We start from the raw sequence: 9,475 nt of genomic DNA on the forward strand, positions 1-9,475 counted from the left end.
AATGGAACTAGTCCAGAGGTGTTTACTCTTCACAGGCATCAAACCTGGGTCCTGGGATTTTTCTTCTGATTGTCCCAAGAGGACCACTGTTCTGCCCCAACTCTTGTTTGTTTTTACCACTCCACTTTCACCCTGAAGTATTGTTTTGTCTTGTTCATGGGGGAAATCTGGAGAGTTTGGAACTTTCTGATCTACTCTGCCATCTTTCCAGAATCCTCTCCCCATGTCTTTTTATAAATATTCCCAATAGGATCCATCCAACCAAATGGAAACTTTTCCTTCATTTTATCAAAATGGATGCCAATACAGTATTCAGACTGTCCATCTGTTGTTTTTCATTCTTTTTACACTAATGGTTAACCTCCTTTTCCTGCTATATCTATCAAATGATTTCCAGCCAAATGTTTAGATTAATGTTTATAGATATTTCCCCTCTAAGGACAGTGTAATTTTGTTCATCTATTGTCTTTTTTTTGTACCACTCTATCACTGTCACTGTGAGAATAAAAGGGAGCTATACAAGAATGAGGGCAATTTTTTGTTTGTTTGTGTCTTCTATTTTGTAGGATTGTTGTGGACAAAAAAAAAATCAACTAGTTTTAAGAAATTGCTGCTCTGTTTAGCTCGGACTGACTAGGGCCAGCAGCATGGTAGAAGAAGAGGGGCCTCATGCAGTTACTGCAGCATTATGGTGTCAGTTGTTGATCCTGCACATTTCAGTTCTGCCCTGCAAGGATATGTAATATTGATTGTCTACCCACTTAATCTGAGAAAATGGAGACTGAGCAACCAAAAGAAACCTTCCCCAATACTGAAACCAGTGAAGAATTTCGTTAAGTGCTTTGCTGAAGATATGGAGCAGAAGCAGGCCTTTAAAAGATCTATAAACACTGACTAGATTCTTGAACTGAAAATTTTGCTTCAAAGCAAGAATTCTTGGAGCAGTGATTGGGAAAGGAGAAAAAATATTAAAGCACTTAGTACAGACTACAATGCCAGTGTTTCAGTCCCAGACAGCAATGGCCCCAAGTGCATATTGAGTATCAGTGCAGATAGTGAAACAATTGGAGAAATTCTGAAGAAAATCATCCCTACTTTGGAAGAGGGCCTACAGTTGCCATCAGACACTGCAACCAGCCAGCTGCCCCTCGAATCTGATGCTGTGGAATGTGTAAATTACCAACAGTATAAAGGAACTGCAAGTTAAGACTGTTGACCATTAGTGTAAAAAGAATGAGAAACAACAGATGGACAGTCTGAACACTGTATTGGCATCCATTTTGATAAAATGAAGGAAAAGTTTCCATTTGGTTGGATGGATCCTATTGGGAATATTTATAAAAAGACATGGGGAGAGGATTCTGCAAAGATGGCAGAGTAGATCAGAAAATTCCAAGCTCACCAGACTCTGGCAGGAGGAATTATTGGGGTGAGAGGTGCTAAAATCAAAGAACCTTGAGAGAACACACAACTCTCAAGCTTTTCCAGGGATGCTATCCTCATTCCACGAACAGAGTTGTTCTTATTGGGAGAAAACCTGATAGGTTGTGGAGCGCATAAAGATCCTACTGGATCTTATATCTGAGTCTTCCATCAAAGGACACACACAACCCTGTGATCCCAATTTCTATGGTGAAAGCTATGACTATTGTGTTTGATAATCCATGAGGATGCCCTGTAGGATTTCCCATGTGAGGAACAGGAGGCTTTAATAGAATGTCCCCAGGTTGTGGTAGGCATCCTATGCTCCCATCCAGAAGAGATTATGATAACATGAGCCTCCTTGCAGAGGATCCTCACCATATGCTCCGGGTTGTGGTGGCAGGGGCAGTAGCAGAGCTCAAAATCTTCTTCTTCCTCCACTACCACCACCTACCACCGAACAGAGGAGATCTTATGGCTTATGACAGAACAGAAAATTCAGTGGTTGTTTAATGCCAATGAGACTTGGGACTCTGCCATAGATAAATGGACTCCTTCAGAATGGCAAATGGCTTATGAAACAGGGCGGGTCATGATTATTCTTATGCAGAGGTCCGTGGCTTATAAGGTGATCTTGGTGGACCCGTTATTACAACACAAGTTACTATTCCCAAAGATCTGGATGGATCTATTATGGGCAAAGGTGGCCAGCCAATCAAACAAATACATCATGAATCTTGAGCATCAATCAAAATTGATGAGCCTTTGGAATGATCTGAGGATCGAATTAATATCATTATAGGAACACAGGATCAGATACAGAATGCACAGTATTTATTGCAAAACAGTGTGAAGCAGTATGCAGATGTTGAAGAATTCTAATGCAAGATATATATATGTCTTTTTTGTAGGTTGAAACAGTATTCTGGAAAGTTTTTTCTGAGACTAGTTTTTTCTAAGAATTGAAGGAGTACTGCAACTTTTTTTTCCATCTGCTTCTGTTTAAAAAGCCAGCATTCCTCTGCATAATAGTTGTTCTGCATTTGAGGTGTAGTGAAATCTTTGCTGTTCACTAGATGTAATGTTTTGTTCCTTACAAACAGGGTGGTGGGTGTGGGGAAGGCATGCAAAAGTAACACTGAAATTTTGAAACTGCAGCAAAGAGACTGAATTTTATTTTTGTTCATTGTTGATGGTAAAAAATAACTTTTCCCTCTTGTAACTATCATGGACTCCCTGCTTTGTGGTCACTGTCATTTTTTTTTTGAGGGAGATAATGGGAGAGAAAGGTACCAATAGTCCATGTGTCACTGGCATCCACTGAAAGTAGTATGCAGAATGTAATGCTGCTTTGTAAAAACAAAATGAAACAGAATATTTTATGATTTTAAAATCAATCTAGTGAACTTATTTTGGGGGTCATTTTTTAAGGCATTAAATCTCAAATGGTTAAATCTTTCCCCCTAGACAAAATCAGCACTAATTAAACAGTAAGTTTGATTTTCAGCTCTTGTATCTTTTTGGACACATAATAAGCAAATAGTCCTGGTGACTACTTGAAAGTCAATTGCTTGAAAAGGAATTGTATCACATTCATTCATGCAACAAGCTGCCACTACTTGCAGTACAATTTTCTATATTAGCAATTATGAAGAAAAACCAAACTGGGAACAGTCCCACAATTTCGGATATATATACACCTGAAGCCTGATTAGCAGTGAGTTTTACTAATGAGAATAACATTTGGTTACGAAAATGAATGAAACTGAATAAATTCTGATTATTTTTAGATAATTCCTCATTTGTAGACTATTTAAAAAAACTGTCAACTTGCCTAGTGTCTACTAGTTAAACTTTTATACACACACATATATGTATGTATACATACATGTATATACATATAATCATATACGTATATATACATAAATACACATATACAGATAATTATATATGTACATATATATATATATATATACACTTTTTTTCATTGTATGCAGATTTGAAAGAAAGATGTACCATTTCAGTGTTATATGTTATATTGTTTGTGAACAATTCAAAAAATGATAAAAAAAAAAAGTACCTGTGGATGTTTTACGTAGTATCTTGGCATTTGTATTAATAGTTAAAAGTTCCAATTTCACCTCCAAATAAAAATAAACACATACACACACACATGCATACACACACACAGGAAATTTTCTGCTGTTATCTTTGGCAATATCATAATGACTAACTATATACTCAGGTCCCCGACTACATTTAAGTATTTAAAGAGAGGATATGGTTCATGGCTACTTCACTTGATTCAAGTCACAACAATATGCATGCCATGTTATGAGATTGAGGACATGACTTTCTACCATTATCTGGAGAGGACTTATTCATTCAAAAGTGATAGACTTGGATGGAGATAAGGTAGGAGCAATATCACTAACCCTGACACTTAGATCTCCCAAAGAAATACACAATAAAATACTGAAGAAAAAGAACTATCCAGTCCATACAGTATAGGATTCTAACATGAAATATAACAAGAAAAAAGAGTATTAGGTTGAGTTTAATGCTAGTCTTAGTATTTTGATATATATTTGGGACTTTTTTTTTTTACTTGCAGCCAAAGGAATATTTCTTCCTCTCTAGTCTTGTGGCTACTGAGAGATACCGATATAGACTGCCCTTGATTAAAAAAATAATTTCCATTATTTTAAAAACATTTTTGACCAGGTGCAAAGATTAAGCTAGAAGTTCTCTCAGTGGTTGCTTGTTCTCATTAAGCACTCTTTCCTTTAAGCAAAATTGTATGTTTATTCTTTGGAGTTTCCTTAGCCAAACTTCCATTGTTTTCTCCCTTCTTGGCAGCTGTCCTAAACCCAGGTATAAGAGTGATATGTGTTAACCCCAAAAAGGGAAAAGAATGATGTAACTGATTGACTCAGTATAAGTAGGGTTTACTAGAAAGTTTTCTTAGTTTGTAAGGTTTTACTTGTAAAATACAGGATACCTCAAATATACATGTTGATAGTGCTGTTTCTAGTTGTTTCCTGGACTTCCTTTCCCTTTCTCTTCTACCATCCTGCCACCTAAAAGACATAAATATGTGATGGTGGCTAGTGCCACTTATAAGGTGGAAAATTTGTGGAATCTGAGAAAGTAAATCCTCCATCCTCACAATGCTTTGTTGCTAAATACTAGTTGCTGAACCAGCCTGAAGGTTGATCAGGTGATTATTAAAACAGAGTCTGTATAACTGAAAACATATTTATCCCTAGACTGCTCCCTCCTTGATTTTATAGCTTTAAATATTGTTTTCTCTTTACCCTTCTTTTCCTGCTTTAGCCTAATTAAATTCTTACTATGCCCACAGCTCCCAGAAATATACAAAAATTGAGTCTTAGTGATGGTTACAACAAAGACTAATTCAGTTGCCAAGGGCTCCTTAGAGAAGAGATCACTAGCCTTTAACATAGATTTCTAATGCTGTTACCAGATAATTGGTTAATTCAAGGAATGTCTCCCTGAAAATCTATGCCTTCTTATGCCAAGCTTTTGTTGATGGCCCTCTCTATATTTACCTTAGCTGGTATTCAAGTAGCAGGTTTCATGGATTTATGGATTTGAGGCTGAGAGGGGCCTCAGAAGCTATCTATTCCAATGCTAGTTTTCAGTTGAGGAAAATGAGGCCAGGGAGATCAAATGACCCTGCCTAGGGTCACACAGGTATTAAGTAGCCAACGATGATCCTCTGCTCCAAACCTAGCAATTTTTTATGCTATGCTATTTAACCTATCACCAATAATTTATTTCCAGGGTCTGTAATTGAAACCTATCCAGATTTGTAGAACCTGTTGAAGGTTTTACCCCACTGGCATATCCTTAAAGAACTCAAAGTTCCCTCTCCATGTTGATATATCAGAATAGAACTTTTGTGATGGTATTTATATATATTTGCCTTTGAATCAAATTTCTATGAATGGTATTTATTTTTTATGTCTTTTTTTTTCCAAAAATTCACTTTCCTAAAATTCATATTAATGCTCTGTTAGTTATATGATCAGGGGGTTCAAATTTACTGTAAAAATATACTTACATCTTCAATGGTGATCTTAAATGTTATGAGTAATATATACAAAAACACTGTTTTAAAAATGCTTTCATGTAAAACTTTCCCCAAGCTGCTTTGCATGCCTGGAATACTCTACTAAATCATCTTAAAGTTTTAGAACCCATAGCTGCTTTCAAGGTTCAGCTTTAGTCCTATTTCTTCACGTACAAGGCCTTTCTGATTTCTTAGTTCCCAAAGTTATTCGTGCTTTACCTCTGCCCATGACTGCATTTTTTAAAATATATTTGGTGCTTCCTTATCTCTGTACTGTTTTCTTCTATACCCTTTCTTCCCCATGTATAATGCAAGTGCCATAAGATTAGCTACTATTTAGCTTATAAACATGTGTGTATGTATGTATGATTATGTATATATACATAGATTAACTATATATATATATATATATATATACATATACATATGAGCACACATATATGTATACACATACACACATACCTTTCCTAGTACAGTATCTGATACTTGTTGAATTAAATCTATACATAAATAACTTCAGTGTTGTTTTGTTTTTACCCTAGTTAGCTTTGTGACTTTGGGTTTCTCGCAGGATCCAGACCTAGAAAAGAACTTAAAGATGATCTAGTCCAAACCCTTTATGTTATGATTGAGGAAACTGGGGCCCAAAGAAATTCTGTGACTTGTTCAATATCACCAAGGAAGTAAATCTTAAAGTTAAGATTTCAAAGTTAAGTCCTTTGATTCAGATCTAGCAGTCTTTTGAGTATAGCATGTTGCCTTCATCATTGATTTAAAAACAATAGAGGTTTGGATTAGGTAATATTTAAGACTCCTTCCAGTTCTATCTTTCTATGACCTCTGTATAATTGGATAGAAGGAAGGTATGTTATGGGAATGCCTGGAAGGCAATGGGATTGAGTGACTAAATAGATTAGAAATGCAGAGAGGCATTGTGAATAGCTAATAGCATTCTGTGTTGTCCCTTGCCTTGACTCAAATTTGTCCCTTCCTATTCAGTCTAATACTAGATAATACCATTTAGCTACATGGGAAAAGGATATATTCAATATACTAGTGGTATAAGAAGAGATGCTTATAAACATTTTGAAAAGTTTTTAAAAGCATAATCCTTCTAACCTTTTGTCCTTCTGTCATGGCTTAAAGTATGCCTAGTTCTCTACTTCTCATTTGGTAAAGTGCTTACAAAATATCTTTTATAGCAAGAATGCATAAAAACCTTGCCACATTTTCCTCAATGAATTCTTCTTAACGTTCATAGGTGAAAGACAAAAACTTCTGTGTTGAACAGATTATACACACACTGCTTAAGAGAGTTAATATGTTCTGCCACTACTAGGAAACAAAGGCTCAATGGTGGTCTCGAGATATAAGTAAAAATTGACTAGAGGATCCTCTCAATGCATTTGTCCTAATCTTTTACCAATTTGCCCTAACACATTTCCTTTACAGTGATTAATGCCCAGGTGTCTACACAACTAGTACCTCAACCACATAGTGTTGAGCACTAGGTGTTTGTAAAGCTTTCAACATATGCTTGCTTTCCCATGTGCAATGGGTATAGAACAGAATCCATTATCTAGTGATATAATGCAAATGAACACATTCTAAAGTTTCCATTTTAGTAGTCAACATCATTTATAGCATTTTGGTAGCAACCCCAATTTTTAAAAAAAAACATTTTTTGAAATGAACTTGTTATCTGTCAGGATACTAGTAGCTAATAACACTTTAGAGTATGCATGACTTTAATAGAAAGGACGGTTTCTGATTCTATGGTGAAGTCTTAATGGATTTCAAAGGACATAAATTCTGGGAATTCTAAAGTCAAGTATTGAGGCACCCCTGATAAGAACTATCAAATGGAAATGAAAAAGTTGAGTGAATGCCTGACCACATTGAAACCCCAACATTTTATCACTACTAGATAAGCCTTCTTATGGCTTGTTAACATCCTTCTGAATTAAGTCCCACACTTCCAAGTTTTTCACAGCTTTGGAGCAGCTGATGGCCATCTGCAATGTGAGATCAAGGTACATGGTTAAAGACGGGATGAAAATGTAATTCTGGGAAATGTAATAAATGGGTTTTAAAAGTAATTGTTTGGGTTTATATCCTTACAAATTCCATTGCTTCAAATCTAAAGAAAACTCATTTTAAAAAAAAGCTAGGCTGGTGGAGGGGTGAGATGCCCATACAAAGAAGATGGCATAATAAGAGAACTATAAAAGTAGCATCTTATCAGCAGCCCACATAAGTGTGCCCCCAGTAGAAGCTCTTTCCCTTACCTGCTGCAGCTATCTCACCATTCATAACAAAAACCAGATTCTTGTGTTACTGAATCTATTGCTTGTCTGTGCCAGGCTGATAATGCTGCCCAACAAAGGGCCAACTTACTTATATAGGGATAAATGGGTCACAGCACCTGTTTGTAATCACTTAAGAAGGCTTTCACCTGGCTCTTCACTTTTGTTATCCCATTATCCAGATGACGAAGAGCAAAAGTCTGTTCTTTCAGCCACACAGAATAGAATCCAACCAGAAATCACTCTCCACATCTGTGGAAATTGTCTAATAGATACCATTTACATGACTGAAGGTCAAACAGGGAAAGCTGATTAGAATGATAGCAATTTCATTTCCAAATTTCCATTTTAACATGACATTTTTAGTCTTTCACTCTTTTTCTAATTATTCACATTATCATGGCCAAAGGTGAAAAATGAGGTTATTAATGGGCAACTTCTCCTTCTGTACCAAAATTTTCATTTGGACAGATTAGCATTCCAGAATTTGTTAACGAATTATTGCTCTCTATTATGTTTCATTGTATTGCTTATTACTATTTTCAAGGAGGGTCAATCTTACAATCTTTCAAGAAATTAGTTCTTGAAGCAAAATACATGACTTTCAAAGGATTAACTCATGAAATGAATTTTGAAGGATAAAGCAATGTAGCAGAATTAATACTGGGCCAGGGGATGTGGCTTCCAATTTCAGCTTTGCTACTGGCTGCCTCTGTGACCTTGGACAAGAAAAAAGCAGAGCACCTATGGTATATAGGATAGTATGTTAGTCCCTGAAGATACAAGGAAATACAAATTTCAATCAAGATGTTTTCACCTGGTTGCAAGGACAATGCATACATCCACATATACAATTAGTCATATACACATATGTGTATGAAAAGGAAAAATAATTATTTTTTTCTTAAGAAAAGAAAAAGACATTGTGTTGGAGAAAAGACAGAGAAATGACTTAAAAAAGAGAGAAGGTAGACAAACAGATTAATTTGAATTTACTTTGAATATATTTTATACTATAGAATGTAAGCTTCCTGAAAGTAGGAACTATTTTTTTTCTTTATATCCTCAGTGACTAGTACAGTGATTGTTATATATTAGGCCCATAGTAAATACTTGTTGAATTGAATGGAAAGTTAATTAGAAATTATGACAGTATATGACCATCCTTTTAACTAGCTATGGGACTTTGTGCAAGGCAGACCTGGAAAAGAGTTTAAAGACCATTTATTTCAAGTATCCCTAACTGTATCCCTGTGATGTTTTTTAAAATTGCTTTGATAACTACATTCCATTAGAATGAATTTTATTTGTAACTATATATTTTATTTTGTGAATTTGAAAATATTATTCTAAGGAGTCTATAGGCTTCACCAGATTTCCAACACAAATAGGTAAGAACCTTTGTTTTATTTTTTTGCCTGTGTTCCAAAAATATCATTGAGACAGCAGCTCAGACTCATGATTTTTTGTGTTGTTTTTTCCCCATAATAGGAATATAATGTTTATAACCTTACTGATGGTTTTCAAGCAAAGGTTTGATAATCACTTATCCAGAAGTTTACCTTGCATATTGAGGAAAATGAAACACTATGACTTGTTCAATGTCATGAAAGTAGAAAGTAGCAGTAAGGTGGTACAGTGGGTAGAGAAC

At 35.5% G+C, this 9,475-nt stretch overlaps 1 pseudogene; it reads left to right on the top strand.

Moving 5' to 3' along the window:
• Nucleotides 1-774: 774 nt before the first annotated feature.
• On the top strand, nucleotides 775-2,304 carry LOC110212488 (heterogeneous nuclear ribonucleoprotein K-like; annotated as a pseudogene).
• The last annotated feature ends 7,171 nt before the right edge of the window (nucleotides 2,305-9,475 follow it).

Source organism: Phascolarctos cinereus, unplaced genomic scaffold (genome assembly GCF_003287225.1).
Source record: "Phascolarctos cinereus isolate Bilbo 61053 unplaced genomic scaffold, phaCin_HiC Scaffold_7;HRSCAF=346, whole genome shotgun sequence".
Lineage (NCBI taxonomy): Eukaryota > Metazoa > Chordata > Mammalia > Diprotodontia > Phascolarctidae > Phascolarctos > Phascolarctos cinereus.